The sequence below is a fragment of the Dendropsophus ebraccatus genome, chromosome 2 (assembly GCF_027789765.1).
Source record: "Dendropsophus ebraccatus isolate aDenEbr1 chromosome 2, aDenEbr1.pat, whole genome shotgun sequence".
In the NCBI taxonomy this organism is placed as follows: Eukaryota; Metazoa; Chordata; class Amphibia; order Anura; family Hylidae; genus Dendropsophus; species Dendropsophus ebraccatus.
Genome location: NC_091455.1, coordinates 6,208,131 through 6,235,603, shown reverse-complemented (window position 1 = coordinate 6,235,603; position 27,473 = coordinate 6,208,131). Strand labels below are relative to the sequence as shown.

At 50.7% G+C, this 27,473-nt stretch overlaps 1 protein-coding gene across 2 annotated transcripts in view; it reads right to left on the bottom strand.

Annotated features, from left to right (window-relative positions):
• Positions 1 to 19,430, bottom strand: part of LRRC24 (leucine rich repeat containing 24) — a 53,471-nt gene extending 34,041 nt beyond the window's left edge. The window contains exons 1-2 of one of the 2 annotated variants that reach the window (XM_069956973.1): positions 19,341 to 19,430; positions 14,091 to 14,428 (exon numbers count right to left, since the gene is read on the bottom strand). The gene's annotated coding sequence lies outside the window, so the exon portion shown is untranslated. Of the gene's footprint in view, positions 1 to 14,090; positions 14,429 to 16,351; positions 16,397 to 19,340 lie in introns of those variants that run through there. The other variant, XM_069956974.1, reaches the window with a different exon arrangement.
• Between the last annotated feature and the right edge of the window lie 8,043 nt (positions 19,431 to 27,473).

Sequence of the window (27,473 nt, the reverse complement as noted above, 5' to 3'; positions counted from 1 at the left end):
AGGAGACCACCATATCCCCCGAATAATCACATAAGGAGGAGACGACCATATCCCCCCAATCAATCACACAAGGAGGAGACCACCATATCCTTCTGGATTAATCATAAGGAGACCACCATATCCCCCGGTGATGTGCCCCCTGACCAATCACATGAGGGGAGCCCCACGTGCCCTGACCCCTCTGAGCTGGCAGGGATACGGCCCCTCTACAATGAAGCATATGGGCCCCGGACGAGCCCTCAGCACACGTATGGATATCGGGTCCCATCCCCACTCGCTGGCCACATCTATGGCGGCCATCACACCTCTGGAGGTGGAGAAGAATTTTCTCAGGGTCTCAATGACTCCTTGTGCACCCCCTTTATGGGAGTAGACGGCCGTGAATAGCCGTGAACGCCTTCAGCCGGGATTGTGTAATTATCAGGTAGATGTTAATGTTTCCTGGACGGCGGCTTTTACGAGGTGAGGAAATATAGCGGTGTACTTAGTGAAGTGGGGCCGGTTACGGAGTCTATAGTCTTCTGGTGTTCGGCCAGCAGTGTTCACGTCAGGCTTTCTCCTCGCAGGGACATACGCTATTGAGCTGATGGCCCACTGCCAGGCCGGCCACTTAGCTGCGATTGCCTCTCATATTCCACAATCTGCCTTCCTCTATGGAGATAGGCGTCAATGAAGGACACCGGCTGAGGAGAAGTTCTATTAATAACTGTATACAGAGTATATCCTGGAGTACTGGAGGGTGACGGACACTATGGACACCTCATGGTTCTCCAGTGACGGAGGTCCTCCTATCCTCCATGAGACGACCCTAAGCCTTAGGCCTTATACACAGGTGCAGCTCCCTAGGAGGAGGGGTATTACCCCCTTGTTACCCCTGTATGGGGTGAGACGCATTGAGAGGGCAGTGGATGGGGCAGACCATCTATATACTCCCATATTTACCATCAATGTTATGGTGTCTCCTCTATCCGCCCCATGGCCCCCCGACACCAGATGCTCCGGTACATAGACGACGTGTTTGCAGTGCGGCTTTGCGTTATGTCTGACACGGACTCCTTATCTTCCCGTACGACTCAAGTCACAGCTCAGCGAGTACAGATGTCGCCACATTATAGATCCCGGGAAGAGCGGTAACACAGCGCTCTCTGCTGCCACCTCTGTCCATGTCAGGAACTGTCCAGAGCAGGAGAGGTTTTCTATGGGGATTTGCTGCTGCTCTGGACAGTTCCTGACATGGACAGAGGTGGCAGCAGAGAGCACTGCGTCAGACTGGAGTGAATACAGCACCTCCTGCAGGACATACAGCAGCTGATAAGTACTGAAAGACTGGAGATTTTTATATAGAAATAGATTACAAATCTCTGGCTCTTTCTGGCACCAGTTGACTTAAAAGAAAAACATTTTTGGTGAACAAACCCCTTTAAGCCCTCAAAAAAATGTGAATTTTTATAGATCTCTGCTTCCTGTCAGTGATGGAAACTTATCATGACATCCAGAGACTGAACCCCCCTATACACAGTCCTGCTGAGAGCTGAGGGTCTGTTACAATGTTTCATGTACTGCGAGGATCTCACTGCACATTATATATTACTACGGCAGAGAATAACATTGTACGGCCCAAAATAGTGTTTTATTAGCCGGCAATGACTCCGGTGCTCGGAGCAGCGTAGACTGAGATTGATTTTACATTTTATTGATCATTCTCACTGCCAGAGCCCATATATCCTACCTGAGGGGGAAATATCACCAGACACTCAGGTCTTATCACTACATTCCCAGCGATATCACATCCCAAACAGATTATACACAATCCCATCCTGACCCAGAGGACTCAATAGTATTATACTCCAGAGCTGCACTCACTATTCTGCTGGTGGGGTAACTGTGTACATACATTACATTACTGATCCTGAGTCACATCCTGTATTATACCCCAGAGCTGCACTCACTATTCTGCTGGTGGGGTCACTGTGTACATACATTACTGATCCTGAGTTACATCCTGTAATATACGCCAGAGTTGCACTCACTATTCTGCTGGTGGGGTCACTGTGTACATACATTACATTACTGATCCCGTATTATACTCCAGAGCTGCACTCACTATTCTGCTGGTGGGGTCACTATGTACATACATTACATTACTGATCCTGAGTTACATCCTGTATTATACCCCAGAGCTGCACTCACTATTCTGCTGGTGGGGTCACTGTGTACATACATTACATTACTGATCCTGAGTTATATCCTGTATTATACCCCAGAGCTGCACTCACTATTCTGCTGGTGGTGGGGTCACTGTGTACATACATTACATTACTGATCCTGAGTTACATCCAGTATTATACTCCAGAGCTGCACTCACTATTCTGCTGGTGGGGTCACTGTGTACATACATTACATTACTAATCCTGAGTTACATCCTGTATTTCTTTTATTAAAATTTTAAACATAACAATAAATAAATACAGAAATAACACACCATATACCATATCTGACCAGAACAAGACAATAAATAGAAAAATGAAACCATAACATAAAGCACCGGTCCATCCCCGCACTCATTCTTCCACACATACAACCCATATACCTATATACAATATATACACCCATATACCTATATACAATATATACACAATATAAACTATTTAGCTAAACATATTAATAAACTATATACACTACTATATACAAACCTATATATACACTACTATATACTATACACCTATAAACACACCTATATATACCACTATATATACACCTATATAACTAACTAATTGTGAACCCCCTGGCCCAGTTGCATTGTGCACAACCTAATATACCACCGACATAACTCTACTCAACCCAACACCAACTAAACAAGTCATCACTACACAAATAAACTAAAACTAAACAAGACACAATGCAAAATAATAACCTACAACAATACATATAATATTTTTAAATTTTTTTTTTTTTTTTTTTTTTTTTTTTTTTTTGGCCCTGAGCTGGTCCCGCATCCCATGCCCCCAGTACATGATCACGGACGTCCATGAACCAGCCCAGGATTTTATATATATGTAAAAGTCCCAACAAAGTCCCACAGAAGCCCCCTCCCCCCTTTTACCCACCACCCAACCTATCACTAAACCCGAACCCCAGGTGCAAACAAAACATATATAATATATACAGTATATACAATTTATACAAACATACAAAGATAATCACAAAGACAATCACAATACACAAACTTTTGAAAAAAAAAAATATATAACATACTAAACCCAACAATAATGAGACTTCTCAGCCCCACACACAGCCCGAAAGCCCAAGTTCAGCGCCTGCAAGCCCTATACTCCAGTATCTCTACAGCACAAAACAAAAGACTAATGTGCCAGCATCAGCCCACCACCAGGAGAGGAGACGCAGGCTAAGGAACCTTATAGGCAAAGCCCCTCCAAAGACAAGAGGCCCTACCAGCCCCCAGCCTCTCGTACTCCAGAGAGCGCACCTTCACCAGGTCACCGAGTGTGCCCCTAACCACCTCATCCACAGGGAGGATTTTACGCTGCGTCGACACTAAACACCGTGCACTCCACGTGTGGTACCTGACCACTATGCTGACTAGGAATAAAGTGCTCCGGTCCCAGCCACCAAGGTTTCTGAATGCTCCATAGGCCCATTCCGCATAGGAGAGGCGGACCAACCTGGGCCACCCGATGGAAGCGCCCACCCTGTTGTAAACCTCTGTATTAAAGGGACAATGAAGCAGAAAATGCTCCATGCTTTCCAGCATGCCTCCACACTCCTCCCGGGGACATCCCCGATCCTCAGAGCTCCTGCACTTCAGATTGTCCCTCACATACAGTTTCCCATGGAAGCAGCGCCAAGCCAAGTCCCAAAACTTCAAGGGGATCCTGATGGAATTCAATAGGCCCAACCCAACCTCCAGATCCCGACTTGGGCAATCCTTGAGCGCCAGCGGTTTTTGGAAATGGGACGACAGGACCCTATTGTCAAGGAATTTCCTCGACAGAGTCCTAATCTCCCACATCCCCAAACCCCACCGACGAATGACCTTCAGAACCAGGGTAGCATAAGCCGGAAGATGCCCGTGTGGTGTGCGGAGATCCTTCACTTGCCCTCCTGTCTCCCATTCCTGGAAGAAAGGCCGAAACCATCCCTTACAGGAGAATACCCACGGAGGAGCCCTCTCTTTCCAGAGGTTTGCAATGTTGGTCTTAAGAAAGGTATTCACCAGGAACACCACGGGGTTGACCATACACAACCCCCCTTGTCTCCTCGTACGGTAAGTAACCTCCCTCTTGACTAGGTTCAGTCTATTCCCCCATAACAGTTGGAAGAACACACTGTAGACCCGAGTCCAGAGAGGTTCTGGCAAAATGCAAACACTGCCCAGATATATCAGCAAAGGGAGCAGGAAAGTTTTGATCAGGTTAACCCTTTCCCTGAGGGTCAAAGACCAACCCTTCCACTGATCCACCCCCTGAGCGGCGATCTTAAGCCTGCTGTCCCAGTTTTGTTTGGGGTAATCCCCTTGGCCGAATTCGATGCCGAGAACTTTTGCAAACTCCTGGGGCTCTGGAAGGGTGTCCGGGAGATCAAATCCAGGATCTCCACCTCCCAGCCAGAGACTCTCACACTTATCCTGGTTGATCTTGGACCCAGATGCCTCTGAGTAGCGCTCCACCTCTGACATCACACACCGCACCTCCTCTTGCGAGGAGACGAATATGGTGACATCATCGGCGTACGCTACCACCCTCAGAGTGGAATCCGGCACCGCAGGGTCCATTCTCACCCCTGCCAACGGTCCACAATCAATCCTCCTAAGGAAAGGATCAATTGCAAACACGTACAACAGTGGGCTCAAAGGGCAACCCTGACGGACACCAGACCCAACCTCAAAAGAGCGGCCAATCCAACCATTCACAAGCGGGAAACTCTCTGCCCCTGTATACAAGGTCTTAAGCCAATCAACAAAAACCCCCGGCAGGCCATATCTCAGAAGGACAGACCAGAGGTACTCGTGGTTAACCCGATCAAACGCTTTTGCCTGATCCAAGGACAGCAAGTACCCCTTCCAGTGACCCGCCCTACCCTGCTCCACAGCCTCCCGGACACCGAGCACAGCACTAAAGGTACTGCGGCCTGGAACAGAGCAATGCTGGGCCCTCGAAAGGAGCTGGGGTGCAAACTTCACCAGCCGATTAAACAGCACTTTTGCCAGAATCTTTCTGTCCGCATTGAGAAGCGCTATGGGACGCCAATTCTCAATGCGGGACGGGTCTTTACCCTTTGACAAGATGATCAAGGCTGACCTCCTCATTGACCTCGGCAGAGTGCCCGAGGAGAGACACTCATTGAATACCTCAGTCAAGAGGGGAACCAAAGTGTCCTTAAAGGTCTTATAGAACTCAGATGTTAAGCCATCTGGACCGGGTGACTTCTTGAGGGCAAGACCATCAATAGCCACCCTGACTTCCTCTTCTTGGATCATCTCTGTCAAAACGTCAAGAGAGGGGTCTACCCCTGGTTCAGGGACTGTTTCAGTCAAGAAAGCTGAGGCCCTATCCCGATCTAGATCTTTCCTCCCCAAGAGGTGCGAGTAAAAGGATCTGACGACCTCCAGGATCCCCGATCTGGACCTTTTCAGGGATCCTGTACTATCAATCAGTCCTGAGACGATTTTACTATTCACTGACATCTTGCAGTTTCTGTAAGGGTCGGGCGAGCGGTACTTCCCGTAATCCCTCTCAAAAACCAAAGATGCGTGTCTATCATACTGGCACCTCAGTAGCAAGGCTTTCACTCTGGAGATATCATCACGACTACCTCCAGTCGAGACAAGACGTTCAAGTTTCTTCCTCAGGCCCTGGTACAGGCGATACCTGTCCAGACTCCTGAGGCTCGAGAGCTGGCGGAAGAATCCCGCAACCCTTTTTTTGAACATCTCCCACCACTCTGACTTACTGCTACAAAGGCCCAGCAATGGTACCTGGCTCTGAAGAAAATCCTCAAAGGACTGTCTTATTTCCGCTTCTTCCAAGAGAGACGAATTGAGCTTCCAGTAGCCTCTACCCATCCGGGGGGTCTCTGTAACATTCAGAGAAAACAAAATTAAACAGTGGTCGGAGAACTCCACCTCAACAACGGACACCGCTGAAGAGACGGCTTCCTCCTTTAAATAAAACCTGTCTATCCTGGACCTACAACTACCCCTATGATAGGTGAATCCCGCGTGGCCTGGTGTATGCCGTATGTGGACATCCACCAGGCGAGCCTCACTAGCTATACTATTCAGGGCGACGCCATCATAAGTCAGCTTGTCTCTGGAACCTCCCCTATCCTGGGGCCTCGTGACAGCATTGAAGTCCCCTCCAAAGACCACCTGCCGACTTGTAAAAAGATAGGGCTTGATCCTCATAAAGAGACACTTCCGATCCCACTTGGACTGTGGACCATAGATGTTAATAAGGCGAAGTTCTTGTCCCTTCATGAGGACATCTAGAATCAGGCACCTCCCCATTTCTAACTCAATAACCCGTCGGCATTCTACCGGTGCGGCAAAAAGGACCGCCACCCCGCTATACGGCTCGGCCGCAAGAGACCAGTAGGAGGGCCCATTCCTCCATTCCCTTCTGGCTTTAAATATAGATGACATGTCTGTTAGCCTGGTCTCCTGCAAAAAGAAAATATCAGCATTAATGTGGGCAAAATAATCATAGGCCGCAAATCTAGCCGTATCTGACTTAATGCTGGCTACATTAATGGAAGCCAGCGTCAACGGAGAGGGTGCCGCCATCATGGGTGATTGAGTTAGACAGCTTTCTTTTTCCCACTATCCTTTCCATCCTGCCCGCCACCTTCCTCATCTGACGATGGTTTACCTCTCTTTAGTGAAACGGATGTATCCATATCCCCTTTATTTACATTTTCCTCGTCCCCCGACTCTGGGCAGATCCTCCCCCCAAAGGAAATACGTTCCCCAGGGAGAGAGGATTCGACGTCCCCTGCAGGCCCCTCCGTCACCGCGACAACCAGAACCTCACCCTGCGCCTCCTGCACCTCTGAGGAGGAAACATCTTCGAGGGTTTGGAACCGGTTTGAGAGACCAATCAGAGGGAGGATGGTTGTACCTTCCTTTGGCATCTGGGGGGTGGGAGAAGATCTTACATCTCCCCTTTTCTTATTCTTTTTAGTACCCCGCTTGTGCTCCACCCATCTCCCACTATCCTCATCCGCGCTCTCACCATGGGAGGACAGTGGAGAGATGGCACCTTCTTCTTTCCGAATCCTCCAAATCTCCTCATCCAGATCACTGTCCCTCAGAGCCTCAGCAGTAAGATTGGCCTCAGGGATGAGATCAGAGGTCACCACAGTTGCGCAAGGCTCCTGAGACTCCCCCATCTCCCTCTCCCTTTGGCGCTTATCCCGACGCCTCAGTTGGGCTGGCGTCTTTTGCTTACTTTTCTTCCCTGGCTCTTTTACTCCTTCACCTCCGCCAGCTGCCCCCCCAGTAGATTCCTCCTCACGACCTTTCTCCACCGGGGTAACAACTGCATTGGCAAAGGAACGAGGGCAGCGACTGAATGGGTGACCTAAGTCACCACACAGGTGACACCTAATCTCCACACAGGATGCAGCGAGATGGCCTATTTCCCCACACAATGAGCACTTCATCACTGTGCACCTAGCACTGAAATGTGTGGGGTCACCGCACCTGTGACAGAGCTTAGGCTGACCCTGGTAGAAGACCTGGATTCGATCCCTTCCTAGGAAGGTGGCAGATGGTATGTGGGTAACGGTGTTTCCTGAATATCTAAGTTTGACCATAAAGGTCCAAGCCCCTGACCAGATGCCATATTCGTCCCTGTTCTTTTTTGGGACTTCCACCACCTCTCCATACCGGCCAAGCCACGTCATGATGTCAATACAAGAGAGTGATTCGTTATGGGTTAAAACGGTCACTCTCTTGACGTTATTTTGGCGAGACACCGCCTGAATGGCAAAGTCTCGCCAGCCGGGCTCATCCTTTATCAGCTCATAGTTCGACCAAAAAAGCTCAAGCCCCTCCGGCCGAACAAAGCTGATATCGAATTCAGGGGTACCAAAGGGATGTATCAAGGCAAAGATGTCGGCTGCCTTGAAGCTCATCCTCAGCAGGAGCTCAACAACTTTAGATCTTGGGGGACATGTATCACTGCCTCTCCACCTCAGACGGACCACATTCCTTCGGACACCACCCGGCCCGGCTGTTGGGAGAGACCACACAGTTTCCCTACCCCTTTCCTCTCGGAAGGCTGCAAGGCCATGCTTTTCTATCAAGAAAGACAGATCAACCTCCCTACCCTCTACATTGATTGTTCTCTCCCCTCTCTTTAAGGCCTGCAGGACACGTCGATGCAAGTCACCATCCCCAGGGCCCGAGGACGAGGAAAGCACCCCACTTCCCCCAGCGGCAACATTTGCATAGCTGCGTACCGCTGCTGCAGCCGCTGGGGGTGCAACTGGACCAGGCCCTATGCTCCCACCACTAGTCTGTGCCCCTTCACCACCCTCCTCCACATAATCCATACCCACACCAATACCACCTGTCACACTGCCCCGACCACCCTCCAAAGCCTCAGACAGATTCCTCCCCACATTCACTCCTGCTTTCCCCCCCACATTAATTCCCCCATTCACACTGGGTGGACCGGTGTGTTCTGGGACAGAAAGAGATTTTGTACCATCAGCGTCATTGGGTACCAGGACCGGAGCCACCTCCACAGGACAGGCCACTGGTCCCTTTAGAAAGGACCGAACAGCCTGCCTGGACTGTTTAGAGGCAGCCCCTGCCCTATTTCTGCTGGTACCCTCTGCCTCATCAGTACTAGACTCCTCCGCACGATCTGGTCCAGCAGCACCAATACAAAATAAAGGCTTAAGTCCAGTCTTTCTTTTGGGAGGTGAAGACATCTTAGCCCCGGCAGCATCCCGACGACGACACCGCTGCCCCAAAGGAACAGCAGCGCCAAGAGCCACCGGAGCTCCCGCAGCTGACACCGGCACACACCCGCTCCCCCCTCCCGTCAGGGAGCGAGCTGATGCACCAGTGCCTTTAACGTTACTGCCCACCGCTGGGCCACCTCTCCTGCCACTGCCCGCCACTGGGCCAATATCACTGTCCGACCTTACGGCCGGTTCCTCACCTGCTCCACCTCTGCTACTGCAAACAGAGATGGAGCTTACCGCCATACTAGACTCCATACTCTCCCCATTCTCCTGCACTGAGTCCACAACAGAACTCAGGCCGGGCTGAGATATGGGGTTCACACAGTGAGCTGACCCTGAGGCCAGTCCGGGGGGCACAGGGAGGGGGGAATATACAAATGTTACCTGCTCCTGAAGCTTGGTGGTCTTTACCTTGGTCTTTCTCCCAGGCGCCTCCTCTGGTAACTCATCTCCGAATACGAAGTCCTGGAGGCGCCCTGGTGACTCCAGGAGCTGGATCTGGGCCATCAGCGCCCCTCCCTGGTAACTGGTGTTGCTTTCATCCCCCGAACAGCGGCTAGATGACAATGCTGCTTGCCCTGCAGGGAGCCCACTGTATGGGGTCTGTTGTTGCGGACCCCCGGGTGGATTCGGCTCAACATCACGTACCTCCGCAGCGTCTCCTTCCTCCTCCACCCGGCTCTCTGGCTGGAGCCCTCTCAGCCTTCTCTGCCTTTCTCTCTCCGTTTGAGCAAAACGATCGTCGTTCTGAAGTTTCTCTTTAAACGGCCCGCTGTTCTCCAGAATAAAAGTTCTCTTTTTCACTATTTTTTTGATGTCAGCTTTCAGAGATTTAATTTTCGCTGATAACTCAGCCTTTTGCTGCTTAGCAGCAGTGTCCATCAATGCTTTTACAGCACATACCTCCTCCTGGAGCTTGTACAGCTGGTTTCTGGCTTCCTCATACCCACAGAGGCTTGCAGCAATCCGTAGGCCATAGGTCTGCCCCGTCTCTTGGGACCGCTGCACCCCCCAATCTTCCTCCACACCTTCATGGGCAGACAGCCTTGCTCCAGGAGGAGTGTCACTGCACAGATTTTCTTGGCTGGTTTCCACAGTTGTTCCAGAACTTCTGGCACTTGTAGTTCCACAACTTGCTGTAGCCTTGCGGCTACCCTTTGTTACCTCAGGTTCAGGGGTGGCTGGAGAAGCATCGCTGCACCTCCTAGTAGAACGCCTCAGCCCTTGGACCTCTGATGGTGTTCCCTCTGTTGGTCGCTGGATTCCTCTGCCCCCCACGGACCTGGTTCGGGGGGCAGGAGTTGGGACTCTCCTTGGCTCGCTCATGCCTGAAAACCTGCTCCCTCCCTGGGGAGGAGAGAGCAGGCCCAGGGGCAGATCTTCCTTGCCTGGAGCTCAGGAGCAGCAGACCTGCACAGCCTCACACAGCAGGACCACACCCAAAACTAATTGGATCACCACTGCAGAGCTGCACTCAGTATTCTGCTGGTGGGGTCACTGTGTGCATACATTACTGATCCTGAGTTACATCCTGTATTATACTCCAGAGCTGCACTCACTATTCTGCTGGTGGGGTCACTGTGTACATACATTACTGATCCTGAGTTACATCCTGTATTATACTCCAGAGCTGCACTCACTATTCTGCTGGTGGGGTCACTGTGTACATATGTACATACATTACATTACTGATCCTGTACTGATCCTGAGTAACATCCTACATAGGCTGTGCGTGTCGGGGGGGGGGGGGGGGGGGGGGGGGGGGGGGGGGGGGGGGGGTGCTATATACCGGTGGAGATGTCTACATGAGCAGGAGGGTGACTAACTACCAGGGAGGGTGCCTGCATCCGATTGTTATCTGGTGATGGGGGTGGGGGGGGTTTAACTGACAGGGGCATTACCTACAGAGGGATGCCTACTGCACTGGGGATTTTACATACTGGGGGTGGTTAGCTACTAGGGGGGTCTTACCTACAGGGGGATTACTACCTATCAGGGATTATGGGGGATATTACCTAATTACTATATAGCTGAACAAAGCGGGAGCTTTATACTATATGGGAGCACAAGGGGGACATAATTACTTCATAAGTGGAGGGCACAGCTAATATGTGGAGGCACACAGGGCCCTAACTACCATATGGGAGAAAAGATGCCTAACTACTATATGTGAGACACAGGGCCCTAACTACTATATGGGAGAAAAGATGCCTAACTAATAATATGTGAGACACAGGGCCCTAACTACTATATGTGAGACACAGGGCCCTAACTACTATATGTGAGACACAGGGCCCTAACTACTATATGTGAGACACAGGGGTCTAACTACTATATGTGAGACACAGGGCCCTAACTACTATATGTGAGACACAGGGGTCTAACTACTATATGTGAGACACAGGGCCCTAACTACTATATGTGAGACACAGGGCCCTAACTACTATATGTGAGACACAGGGGTCTAACTATTATATGTGAGACACAGGGCCCTAACTACTATATGTGAGACACAGGGCCCTAACTACTATATGTGAGACACAGGGGTCTAACTACTATATGTGAGACACAGGGCCCTAACTACTATATGTGAGACACAGGGCCCTAACTACTATATGTGAGACACAGGGCCCTAACTACTATATGTGAGACACAGGGCCCTAACTACTATATGGGAGACACAGGGGCCTAACTCCTATATGGAGGAAGAGGGGCCTAACTACTATATGGAGGCAGGGAGGGGACTGAGTACTATATGGAGACCGGGAGGGGACTGAGTACAATATGGGGCATCAGAGGAGGGCTATCTTCTATAAGGAGGCATGAGGGGACTTATCTATTATATGAGGACACAGATAGGGCCATTCTATTATATGAAGGGACAATGTAGGCCTAAGTACTGTTTAAGGGTCCAAATCGGGCCATAAAGCCCCGTTAACACTACAGAATCAGCTCTGAGATTCCGTGCAGAAACCCCCTGTGTGTACGGCCGAATCCTGGCTTCAATCTCTGTGAACGCATCAGTTCTTTGAGCCTTTCCGCTCATGTTACTGATATGTCAATTCTTTAAGCGGAGAGGAGAGAAGAGCGGAGGCAGGTGAGCCCTTCTGTGGTGATCCCTGGATGATGCTGTAGCGGCAAGACGGACGGTCACTGGCTAGATGGAAGTGTGACGCCACTACTATGGTGGACGGCCGAGATACAGCCGGACCTTAAGGTTTTGTCACGTGACGCCAGTGCCAGGTGGGCACACAGGTGAGATGGCACGCCTGCTTTTATAGTGTAAGGACGGCTGTACCTTCTCCCCTGTGGTCGGGGTCCTGTCGGGTTACTGCAGGATCCCTTGGGATTATGTCACATATGGTCAGAGCGGTGTAGTGACCCTCCCGGATAGTAGGACCCCCCACCCACAGATAGGGGAGATGTCCCAAGGTTGGCGTGTATATACTGTGCAGGTGGTGGTGAATAATCACAGACTCAGGTGATAACGCTGACTTGGTTACTACTTGTTAATGTGCAGCAGGTGATACAACGAATCTTCAGATACACTGATAGAGTTCCAATAAATACACGAACATAGAACCACCAGATCTGTGAGATAAGTGCGGAGCAGGATGTAGTAGAGTTGGTAAGGTTGTACTGAGGTAGCGTAGTAGAGAGGAGGGTGCCGTGAGAGTCTCAACCCAAGTAGTAATGTGCTCTGCCAGGAGGTTGGAGTATATAGAAGAATACTTGTAGAAGAAGAAACAACCTGTGCCTGTGTATTGACCTTTTCCTATAGTCGTCACACCACCTTACGCCCACTAGCTTTGGCTGAACCGTACCAATGGGTGACACAGGCCCCAGACCCTGTTATCTGGGATGAGCGGAATGGTTGGTGGGTAGGCTAGTCCTCTCCTGAAGGGTTTAGCAGCGCATCATACAGCGGGTTTGGTGCTTCAAGAAAGAGGTTTGTAAGAGCTGACTGCTCTGTGTCCTACCCATGTGGGGTACTGGCTAGAACTCACTTGTAGAGGGTCCTGGCAGGGGGCCGGGGCCTAGGTAGAACCATTGAGAAGAGCTATCTGAGCTGCGTTCTTTCTCCACCAAAGCTCGGCCAAGACTTCTCCTTCACCCAAAGGACTAACTTCCTAACCAGCGTGTAAGATGCGCTGTGGTTGGGTGGAAAGAGTGCAATAGAGAAGTGGAAAAGAAAAAAAGGATATGACAGAAGAAAGGAGTGATCCTACTGGTTAACAGAATCTTAACAATAACCCTTTAAGACACTTCAGCTGTGCAGCTTCTAGACCTTAGTTATACCACAGTAAGACCACAAACGAGTACAGACTTTTACGAGGGGTGTGAATAGAAGCAACACCAGTGGGGGGACACCACACTCCCATGCAAGAAAGGATTCCGTGCGGAGGGTATTTTCCGAACGGAATCTCAGCGCCGATTCCATAGTGTGAACGGGGCCTTATGCTACATGGGGACACAAAGGGGGCACTGTTACAGTGTGCAGCAATACAAATGGGAAGTTTGGATACAGGTCAGGATGGTGCTGGAGTGAGAAGCCAAAAATGTTTGTCTCGCCGATTCCGTGGAGATGAGTTCACCCTCTATATGGGTCAGTGTATTGGGGGAGGGATACTGTGGATAGTGGATGTTATTTACTAACGTATAGTGGTATAAGTCACTATGTTACATCCTGTACTGAGTTACATGCTGTATTATACTGCAGAGCTGCACTCACTATTCTGCTGGTGGGATCACTGTGTACATACATTACATTACTGATCCTGAGTTACATCCTATATGATACTCCAGAGCTGCACTCACTATTCTGCTGGTGGGGTCACTGTGTACATACATTACATTACTGATCCTGAGATACATCCTATATTATCTATATTATACCCCAGAGCTGCACTCACTATTCTGCTGGTGGGGTCACTATGTACATACATTACATTACTGATCCTGAGTTACATCCTGTATTATACTCCAGAGCTGCACTCACTATTCTGCTGGTGGGGTCACTGTGTAGATATATTACATCCTGTATCTAGGTATATAGATACAGCGACACTATAAATGAACCACCAGGTGCCACTTACCTCCTGTGAGACGCTGATCCTGAAGGAACCTCAGTCCAGCAGATCCACACGACCACCAGACCAGTATATAGAACGTGTCAAGCAAATCTCCATATCGGCCGCATCGGAGAGCAGAGAGGAGGAGGCGGAGGGCGCAATCACCACACCCCCCTCACCGCGCACCGCCACATCTCTCCAGCGCCTCATTAACATTCCAGCTAATCCAGGAGACTCCACATCCCGCGGGCAGAGAGTTACCGGATTATACGACCAGCGCTGTATGGAGCCTTTATATCCTCACAGACAGGATGGACCCGAGCCAGGAGGAAGAGACTGCCGGAGGAAGAGGAAGCACTCACCTGAGGAGGAAGAACACCAATCACTAACACACCATTACAGTAATATAGCCGCATACACTGGGGGCAGTATTATGGTAGTTATATTCCTGTATATAGGAGAGCAGTATTATGGTAGTTATATTCCTGTATATAGGGAGCAGTATTATAGTAGTTATAGTCTTGTATATAGGGGGCAGTATTATAGTAGTTATATTCCTGTATATAGGGGCAGTATTATAGTAGTTATATTCTTGTATACAGGAGCAGTATTATAGTAGTTATATTCCTGTATATAGGGAGCAGTATTATAGTAGTTATATTCCTGTATATAGGGGCAGTATTATAGTAGTTATATTCTTGTATATAGGGACAGTATTATAGTAGCTATATTCCTGTATATAGGGGCAGTATTATAGTAGTTATATTCTTGTATATAGGAGCAATATTATAGTAGTATATTCCTGTATATAGGAGCAGTATTATAGTAGTTATAGTCTTGTATATAGGGGGCAGTATTATAGTAGTATATTCCTGTATATAGGGGCAGTATTATAGTAGTATATTCCTGTATATGGGAGCAGTATTATAGTAGTATATTCTTGTATATAGGAGCAGTATTATAGTAGTTATATTCCTGTATATAGGAGCAGTATTATAGTAGTTATATTCCTGTATATAGGAGCAGTATTATAGTAGTTATATCCCTGTATATAGGAGCAGTATTATAGTAGTTATATATCTGTATATAGGGGCAGTATTATAGTAGTTATATTCCTGTATATAGGAGCAGTATTATAGTAGTTATATCCCTGTATATAGGGGGCAGTATTGTTATTTTTGGGATGGATATGTGATTACATTGCTGTTAGTTTAAAACCTCCCTATATTTCCTGGCTTTCCCATTGGTTAGTATAGGGACACAATTACAATAAGATAATATTACATGTAAATAAGATGATGCAGGAAACCCCATTTTATTAACTCTCTTTCCCTGTGTATCCGGCTGCAGTCCTGTTATATTACTGGTGTAGTTCCCCTTTAAGAACACACTGTTACATAACTCCTTCCCCTTTGTATGTAGCACCGATGCTGCAACATCTGATGTTTTTGTCACTTTCGGCGTCGTTCCATAGAGCAGGAATAGGAGAACGTGTTAGAAATCTGTCCTAATTCTGCAGAATAATGGCGGCACCTCTGCCTGTTATATAACAATGCGCCGCACTTCACATCAGTGTTCCGTCACAATCAAATTGCGATTATTTTATATAGGGAAAAAAATTTGTAGTGACACTTAAAGTTTTTAGTGTGATTGATTGTGACGATCGACATGTCCCAATAATGCTGCAGTCTCCACCACTACTACTGCCCTCTAGTGGTCACATAATCCAGAGAACAGTCACATCTGCACAGGGCATCTTAAAGGGGTCGCTCACCAAAAATGTTTATCTTTGAGATCAACTGGTGCCAGAAAATGCCAGGGACTGGTAGTTTATGTCTATAAAATATATCCAGTCTTCCAGTACTTCTCAGCTGCTATATGTCCTGCAGGAAGTGGTGTTTTCTCTCCAGTCTGGCACAGTGCTCTCTGCTGCCACCTCTGTCCATGTCAGGAACTGTCCAGAGCCACAGAAAATCCCCATAGAAAATCTCTCCTGCTCTGGACAGTTCCTGACATGGACAGAGGTGGCAGCAGAGAGCACTGTGTCAGACTGGAGAGAATACACCACTTCCTGCAGGACATACACCAGCTGATAAGTACTGGAAGACTGGAGATTTTTATATAGAAGAAGAAATTACAAATACGCTGCCACTTTCTGGCACCAGTTGCTTTGAAAGAAAAAAAATTTGGTCAACGACCCCTTCAAAGGGAACTGAGAGGGTAGCGTGTACGGTGAGTGTGAGGGGCCCTGGCGCTGAGAACGCTCCGGTGCATTTAACTTCTACCTTGGAAACAGATGAGAAGGAAAGGTTCTGCATCTCCCCCATAGACTTTGGTTTGGATGTGATCCCTCCCGGTTTGTGTCTACACAGCTGTATACGTCTCCAGCGTTCGGTCCTATCAGCCGTATCCTGAGCAGGGCAGGATCCTGTCTCTCCCTCAGCGCTCCGGCACCTCCGGGGTTAATCCAGTAGCTGTGAACGCTTACAGAATTTCCGCACAGACAGCCACAACAGCAGCGGCATTAATGGAGTTTGATGAATCACCACATTACCGGGAGGGAAGCTGCGTACAGCCGAGCGTGAACACATCCTAGTACAGCACAGGGCACAGCCGGGGTATACCAGGTGTCAGGTGTGCCGGTGCCCCCTACAGCACAATGTGCGCAGCCTCTAAAGCAAGTCCTGAGGGGAAAATCACAGGACCAGGAGGAAGGAATATAGGGTAAACACTAAGAGGGCAGGGGGAAATAGGATGCAACATGGTGGATACATGTGTGTACATCTACCAGAGGAGGGGGGGACAGGTGAGTGTACATCTACCAGAGGGGGGGGGGGGGGGGACAGGTGAGTGCACATCTACCAGAGATCGGGGGACAGGTGAGTGTACATCTACCAGAGGAGGGGGGACAGGTGAGTGTACATCTACCAGAGGGGGGGGGGGGGGGACAGGTGAGTGCACATCTACCAGAGATCGGGGGACAGGTGAGTGTACATCTACCAGAGGAGAGGGGGACAGGTGAGTGCACATCTACCAGAGATCGGGGGACAGGTGAGTGTACATCTACCAGAGGGGGGGGGGCAGGTGAGTGTACATCTACCAGAGGGGGGGGGGGCAGGTGAGTATACATCTACCAGAGATCGGGGGACAAGTCAGTGTACATCAACTAGAGGAGGGGGGACAGTTGAGTGTACATCTACCAGAGATGGGGGGACAGGTGAGTGTACATGTACCAGAGGAGAGGGGGACAGGTGAGTGTACATCTACCAGAGGAGAGGGGGACAGGTGAGTGTACATCTACCAGAGGGGGGGGGGGACAGGTGAGTGTACATCTACCAGAGGAGGGGGGGGCAGGTGAGTGTACATCTACCAGAGGAGGGGGGGACAGGTGAGTGTACATCTACCAGAGGAAGGGGGGGACAGGTGAGTGTACATCTACCAGAGATCGGGGGACAGGTGAGTGTACATCTACCAGAGGAGGGGGGGACAGGTGAGTGTACATCTACCAGAGGAGGGGGGGATAGGTGAGTGTACATCTACCAGAGGAGGGGGGGACAGGTGAGTGTACATCTACCAGAGGAGGGGGGGGACAGGTGAGTGTACATCTACCAGAGATGGGACAGGTGAGGGTACATCTACCAGAGGAGGGGGGGACAGGTAAGTGTACATCTACCAGAGGGGGGGGGGACAGGTGAGTGTACATCTACCAGAGGGGGGGGGGACAGGTGAGTGTACATCTACCAGAGGAGGGGGGGGGACAAGTCAGTGTACATCTACCAGAGATCGGGGGACAGGTGAGTGTACATCTACCAGAGGAGGGGGGGACAGGTGAGTGTACATCTACCAGAGTGGGGGGGGACAGGTGAGTGTACATCTACCAGAGGGGGGGGGGGGACAGGTGAGTGTACATCTACCAGAGGAGGGGGGGACAGGTGAGTGTACATCTACCAGAGGGGGGGGGGGACAGGTGAGTGTACATCTACCAGAGATCGGGGGACAGGTGAGTGTACATCTACCAGAGGAGGGGGGGGACAGGTGAGTGTACATCTACCAGAGGAGGGGGGGACAGGTGAGTGTACATCTACCAGAGGAGGGGGGGACAGGTGAGTGTACATCTACCAGAAGAGGGGGGGGGACAGGTGAGTGTACATCTACCAGAAGAGGGGGGGGGACAGGTGAGTGTACATCTACCAGAGATGGGGGGACAGGTGAGTGTACATCTACCAGAGGAGGGGGGGACAGGTGAGTGTACATCTACCAGAGGAGGGGGGGACAGGTGAGTGTACATCTACCAGAGGAGGGGGGGGGACAGGTGAGTGTACATCTACCAAGAGGGGGGGGGGCAGGTGAGTGTACATCTACCAGAGGAGGGGGGGGACAGGTGAGTGTACATCTACCAGAGGAGGGGGGGGGGGACAGGTGAGTGTACATCTACCAGAGGAGGGGGGGGGACAGGTGAGTGTACATCTACCAGAGGAGGGGGGGGGACAGGTGAGTGTACATCTACAGAGGAGGGGGGGGGACAGGTGAGGGTACATCTACCAGAGAAGGGGGGGGGACAGGTGAGTGTACATCTACCAGAGGAGGGGGGGACAGGTCAGTGTACATCTACCAGAGGGAGGGGGGGACAGGTGAGTGTACATCTACCAGAGATCGGGGGACAGGTGAGTGTACATCTACCAGAGGGGGGGGGACAGGTGAGTGTACATCTACCAGAGGAGGGGGGGGGACAGGTGAGTGTACATCTACCAGAGGAGGGGGGGGACAGGTGAGTGTACATCTACCAGAGAACGGGGGACAGGTGAGTGTACATCTACCAGAGGAGGGGGGGGACAGGTGAGTGTACATCTACCAGAGGGGGGGACAGGTGAGTGTACATCTACCAGAGGAGGGGGGGACAGGTGAGTGTACATCTACCAGAGGGGGGGACAGGTGAGTGTACATCTACCAGAGGAGGGGGGGGCAGGTTTGTGAACCCCACAATGGTTGCCGGCACGTATTATATGATATCAGGCTCCTTGTCGGGCTGACAGCCGGGTGTAGCAGCTTTTGATTCGGGTGACTGCTGTGGGTGTCGGGTGTCTCCGGTTCTGTGTAGGGGGCTCATTAGCTCCGGTTACAGTGGTCCCCGGTCTCGGTGATCTGGTCCCCGGTCTCTGTAATCATCTCCCCGGTCTCGGTGATCTGGTCCCCCGGTCTCGGTGATCTGGTCCCCCGGTCTCGGTGATCTGGTCCCCCGGTCTCGGTTATCACGTCCCCGGTCTCGGTACTCACCGTCTAGTCGCGTCTCCCGCCGCCCGCAGCTCCCTCGTCCATGCCCGGAGCAGCACTGACAGCTCAGCCGCGGCCGCCTCCTCCGACTGGAGAGATCGGTGACATCACCGGAGCCGCCTCCCCAACATCCCGGGAGCTGCGGCTCATCCCTCCCCGGACCGAGCAGCACCGACTCCGGCTGCAAAATCACCGATCAGCGGACAGCCGGAACCGGAGATCCTCATCCCCAGCGCTGATCCCCCATAAATCACCCCCCCCCCAATACTGATCCCCCATAACTACCCCCCAATACTGATCCCCCATAACTACCCCCCCCAATACTGATCCCCCATAACTACCCCCCAATACTGATCCCCCATAACTACCCCCCCATACTGATCCCCCATAACTACCCCCCATTACTGATCCCCCATAACTACCCCCCAATACTGATCCCCCATAACTACCCCCCAATACTGATCCCCCATAACTACCCCCCCAATACTGATCCCCCATAACTACCCCCCAATACTGATCCCCCATAACTACCCCCCCCATACTGATCCCCCATAACTACCCCCCATTACTGATCCCCCATAACTACCCCCCAATACTGATCCCCCATAACTACCCCCCAATACTGATCACCCCCCCATATCTACCCCCCCCAATACTGATCCCCCCATAACTACCCCCCCCAATACTGATCCCCCATAACTACCCCCCCAATACTGATCCCCCATAACTACCCCCCAATACTGATCCCCCATAAATCCCCCCCCCCAATACTGATCCCCCATAACTACCTCCCCAATACTGATCCCCCATAACTACCCCCCCAATACTGATCCCCCATAACTACGCCCCCAATACTGATCCCCCATAACTACGCCCCCAATACTGATCCCCAATAACTACCCCCCAATACTGATCACCCCCCCATAACTACCCCCCCAATACTGATCCCCCATAACTACCCCCCCCAATACTGATCCCCCCATAAATCACCCCCCCAATACTGATCCCCCCATAACTACCCCCCCAATACTGATCCCCCCATAACTACCCCCCCCAATACTGATCCCCCATAACTACCCCCCAATACTGATCCCCCCATAACTACCCCCCCAATACTGATCCCCCCATAACTACCCCCCCAATACTGATCCCCCATAACTACCCCCCAATACTGATCCCCCATAAATCACCCCCCCAATACTGATCCCCCCATAACTACCCCCCCAATACTGATCCCCCCATAACTACCCCCCCAATACTGATCCCCCATAACTACCCCCCAATACTGATCCCCCCATAACTACCCCCCCAATACTGATCCCCCATAACTACGCCCCCAATACTGATCCCCCATAACTACGCCCCCAATACTGATCCCCCAATACTGATCACCCCCCCATAACTACCCCCCCAATACTGATCCCCCATAACTACCCCCCAATACTGATCCCCCCATAACTACTCCCCCAATACTGATCCCCCCATAACTACCCCCCCAATACTGATCCCCCATAACTACTCCCCCAATACTGATCCCCCCATAACTACCCCCCCAATACTGATCCCCCATAACTACCCCCCAATACTGATCCCCCCTAACTACCCCCCAATACTGATCCCCCCATAACTACTCCCCCAATACTGATCCCCCCATAACTACCCCCCCAATACTGATCCCCCATAACTACCCCCCAATACTGATCCCCCCCATAACTACGCCCCCAATACTGATCCCCCCATAACTACCCCCCCCAATACTGATCCCCCTTAACTACCCCCCCAATACTGATCCTCCCATAAATCACCCCCCCAATACTGATCCCCCCATAACTACTCCCCCAATACTGATCCCCCCATAACTACCCCCCAAATACTGATCCCCCATAACTACCCCTCCCCAATACTGATCCCCCATAACTACCCCCCCAATACTGATCCCCCCATAAATCACCCCCCCCAATACTGATCCCCCCATAACTACCCCCCCCCAATACTGATCCCCCATAACTACCCCCAATACTGATCCCCCCCATAACTACTCCCCCAATACTGATCCCCCCCATAACTACTCCCCCAATACTGATCCCCCATAACTACCCCCAATACTGATCCCCCCCATAACTACTCCCCCAATACTGATCCCCCCCATAACTACTCCCCCAATACTGATCCCCACAACTACCCCCATCCCAATACTGATCCCCCCATAACTACCCCCTCCAATACTGATCCCCCATAACTACCCCCCAATACTGATCCCCCCCATAACTACCACCTGATACTGATCCTCCATAACTACCCCCCCAATACTGATCCCCCCCATAACTACCCCTCCAATACTGATCCCCCCCATAACTACCCCTTAATACTGATCCCCCCCCATAACTACCACCTGATACTGATCCCCCCATAACTACCCCCCAAGACTGATCCCCCATAACTACCCCCCCCAATACTGATCCCCCCATAACTACCCCCCAATACTGATCCCCCATAACTACCCCCCCCCCCGATACTGATCCCCCCCATAACTACCCCCCAATACTGATCCCCCCCATAACTACCCCCCCAATACTGATCCGCCCATAACTACCCCCAATACTGATCCCCCAAAACTACCACCTGATACTGATCCCCCCATAACTACCCCCCCTAATACTGATCCCCCCATAACTACCACCTGATACTGATCCCCCCATAACTCCCCCCCAATACTGATCCCCCCATAACTACCCCCCCAATACTGATCCCCCATAACTACCCCCCCAATACTGATCTCCCATAACTACCCCCCCAATACTGATCCCCCATAACTACCCCCCCAATACTGATCCCCCCATAACTACCCCCCCTAATACTGATCCCCCCATAACTACCACCTGATACTGATCCCCCATAACTACCTCCCCCTAATACTGATCCCCCCCATAACTACCCCCCAATACTGATCCCCCCCATAACTACCACCTGATACTGATCCCCCCGTAACTCCCCCCAATATTGATCCCCCCATAACTACCCCCCCCCAATACTGATCCCCCATAACTACCCCCCCAATACTGATCCCCCATAACTACCCCCCAATACTGATCCCCCATAACTACCACCTGATACTGATCCCCCATAACTACCCCTTAATACTGATCCCCCCCAGAACTACCACCTGATACTGATCCCCCATAACTACCCCCCCAATACCGATCCCCCCATAACTACCCCCCCAATACTGATCCCCCCATAACCCCCCCAATACTGATCCCCCATAACTCCCCCCCAATACTGATCCCCCCATAACTACCCCCCCCCCCAATACTGATCCCCCATAACTCCCCCCCAATACTGATCCCCCATAACCCCCCCAATACTGATCCCCCATAACTACCCCCCCAATACTGATCCCCCCATAACTCCCCCCCAATACTGATCCCCATAACTACCCCCCCAATACTGATCCCACCATAACTACCCCCCAATACTGATCCCCCATAACTACCCCCCCCCAATACTGATTCCCCTTAACTACCACCTGATACTGATCCCCCCCATAACTCCCCCCCAATACTGATCCCCCCCATAACTACCCCTTAATAATGATCCCCCTATAACTACCCCCCCAATAATGATCCCCCTATAACTACCTTTGGCTCCCAGTGGCTGGAGCAGATGGATGTGGCCCTAGGGAAAGTGGAAACTTACTGTAGTTTCGCTCATCTCTACCCAGATCATCTTCATACCATCGCAACACTGATTGTACTGAGAAACTGAACCACCAGGGACAAGACCATCCACCACCATCCTCCAGGGACAAGACTGTGAACCACCATCCACCAGGGACAAGACCATCCACCACCATCCACCAGGGACAAGACTGTGAACCACCATCCTCCAGGGACAAGACCATCCACCACCATCCACCAGGGACAAGACTGTGAACCACCATCCACCAGGGACAAGACTGTGAACCACCATCCACCAGGGACAAGACTGAACCACCATCCACCAGGGACAAGACTGTGAACCACCATCCACCAGTGACAAGACTGTGAACCACCATCCACCAGGGACAATACTGTGAACCACCATCCACCAGGGACAAGACTGTGAACCACCATCCACCAGGGACAAGACTGTGAACCCCCATCCACTAGGGACAAGACTGTGAACCACCATCCACTAGGGAAAAGATTGGGGACCACCATCCACCAGGGACAAGACTGTGAACCACCATCCACCAGGGACAAGACTGTGAACTACCATCCACCAGGGACAAGACTGTGAACCACCAGGGACAAGACTGTGAACCACCATCCACCAGGGACAAGACTGTGAACCACCATCCACCAGGGACAAGACTGTGAACCACCATCCACCAGGGACAAGACTGTGAACCACCATCCACCAGTGACAAGACTGTGAACCACCATCCACCAGGGACAAGACTGTGAACCACCATCCACCAGTGACAAGACTGTGAACCACCATCCACCAGGGACAAGACTGTGAACCACCATCCACCAGGGACAAGACTGAACCACCATCCACCAGGGACAAGACTGTGAACCACCATCCACCAGTGACAAGACTGTGAACCACCATCCACCAGGGACAAGACTGTGAACCACCATCCACCAGGGACAAGACTGTGAACCACCATCAACTAGGGACAAGACTGTGAACCCCCATCCACTAGGGACAAGACTGTGAACCACCATCCACTAGGGAAAAGATTGGGGACCACCATCCACCAGGGACAAGACTGTGAACCACCATCCACCAGGGACAAGACTGTGAACTACCATCCACCAGGGACAAGACTGTGAACCACCAGGGACAAGACTGTGAACCACCATCCACCAGGGACAAGACTGTGAACCACCATCCACCAGGGACAAGACTGTGAACCACCATCCACTAGGGACAAGACTGTGAACCCCCATCCACTAGGGACAAGACTGTGAACCACCATCCACTAGGGAAAAGATTGGGGACCACCATCCACCAGGGACAAGACTGTGAACCACCATCCACCAGGGACAAGACTGTGAACCACCATCCACCAGTGACAAGACTGTGAACCACCATCCACCAGGGACAAGACTGTGAACCGCCATCCACCAGTGACAAGACTGTGAACCACCATCCACCAGGGACAAGACTGTGAACCACCATCCACCAGGGACAAAACTGTGAACCACCATCCACCAGGGACAAGACTGTGAACCACCATCCACCAGGGACAAAACTGTGAACCACCATCCACCAGGGACAAAACTGTGAACCACCATCCACCAGGGACAACAGTTTAGATGACTTGAGACTAAAACTTTGAAAGCGAGTGACAACTAGTACCCAAGGTCGGGAGTCCATCAAGCGGTGATGAGTACACGGAGCAGAACGTTGAGTAGTACTTGGCCCTAGTGCGTGACCTTCAACCTTTGGATACTAGGACTCAGCGAAAGCAGGGAACACAACAGCAAGAAAACACAGCTTCTGCAGTCCCTGGTTAGACCTGACTTCTGCAGAGCCCAGGACTCGGACCCTCTCAGCGTAGACAGCAGGTATAGTCGCACCTATGAATGCTCTAGTTTATAGTATAGGTATAGTTTAGCACTGAATGCCTTTGCAGTCAGGAACAGGTAGTGATGAGGTGGCAGGCAGTGACGAGGGTGGCAGGCAGTGACGAGGGTGGCAGGATGATGTCACATCACACGTGTCCTACATGACGCCACATCACACTAATCCTACATGATGCACATCACTCTCATCCTACATGACGCCACATCACACTAATCCTACATGATGCACATCATACTTATCCTACATGACGCCACATCACACTCATCCTACATGACACCACATCACTCTCATCCTACATGACGCCACATCACACTCATCCTACATGACGCCACATCACATTCATCCTACATGACGCCACATCACACTCATCCTACATGACGCCACATCACACTCATCCTACATGACGCCACATCACACTCATCCTACATGACGCCACATCACACACATCCTACATGATGTCACATCACACTCATCCTACATGACGCCACATCACACGTGTCCTACATGACGCCACATCACACTCATCCTACATAACGCCACATCACATTCATCCTACATGACGCCACATCACACTCATCCTACATGAAGCCACATCACACTCATTCTACATGACGCCACATCACATTCATCCTACATGACACCTCATCACACGTGTCCTACATGACGCCACATCACACTCATCCTACATGACGCCACATCACACTCATTCTACATGACGCCACATCACACTCATCCTACATGATGCCACATCACACTCATCCTACATGACGCCACATCACACTCATCCTACATGATGCCACATCACACACATCCTACATGATGTCACATCACACTCATCCTACATGACGCCACATCACACTCATCCTACATGATGCCACATCACACACATCCTACATGATGTCACATCACACTCATCCTACATGACGCCACATCGCACGTGTCCTACATGATGTCACATCACACTCATCCTACATGACGCCACATCACACTCATCCTACATGACGCCACATCACACTCATTCTACATGACGCCACATCACACTCATCCTACATGACGCCACATCACACTTATCCTACATGACGCTACATCACAGTCATTCTACATGACACCACATCACACTCATCCTACATGATGCCACATCACACGTATCCTACATGACGCCACATCACACGTATCCTACATGACGCCACATCACACTCATCCTACATGACGCCACATCACACGTATCCTACATGACGCCACATCACACTCATCCTACATGATGCCACATCACACACATCCTACATGATGTCACATCACACTCATCCTACATGATGCTACATCACACTCATTATACATGACGCCACATCACACTCATTCTACATGACGCCACATCACACTCATCCTACATGACGCTACATCACACTCATTCTACATGACGCCACATGACACGTGTCCAACATGACGCCACATCACACTTATCCTACATAACGCCACATCACACTCATTCTACATGACGCCACATCACACTTATCCTACATGACGCCACATCACACTTATCCTACATGACCCTACATCACACGTATCCTACATGATGCCACATCACACTCATCCTACATAAAGCCACATCACACTCATCCTACATAACGCCACATCACACACATCCTACATGACGCCACATCACACTCATCCTACATGATGCCACATCACACACATCCTACATGATGTCACATCACACTCATCCTACATGACGCCACATCGCACGTGTCCTACATGATGTCACATCACACTCATCCTACATGACGCCACATCACACTCATCCTACATGACGCCACATCACACTCATTCTACATGACGCCACATCACACTCATCCTACATGACGCCACATCACACTCATCCTACATGACGCCACATCGCACGTGTCCTACATGATGTCACATCACACTCATCCTACATGACGCCACATCACACTCATCCTACATGACGCCACATCACACTCATTCTACATGACGCCACATCACACTCATCCTACATGACGCCACATCACACTTATCCTACATGACGCTACATCACAGTCATTCTACATGACACCACATCACACTCATCCTACATGATGCCACATCACACGTATCCTACATGACGCCACATCACACGTATCCTACATGACGCCACATCACACTCATCCTACATGACGCCACATCACACGTATTCTACATGACGCCACATCACACTCATCCTACATGATGCCACATCACACACATCCTACATGATGTCACATCACACTCATCCTACATGATGCTACATCACACTCATTATACATGACGCCACATCACACTCATTCTACATGACGCCACATCACACTCATCCTACATGACGCTACATCACACTCATTCTACATGACGCCACATGACACGTGTCCAACATGACGCCACATCACACTTATCCTACATAACGCCACATCACACTCATTCTACATGATGCCACATCACACTTATCCTACATGACGCCACATCACACTTATCCTACATGACCCTACATCACACGTATCCTACATGATGCCACATCACACTCATCCTACA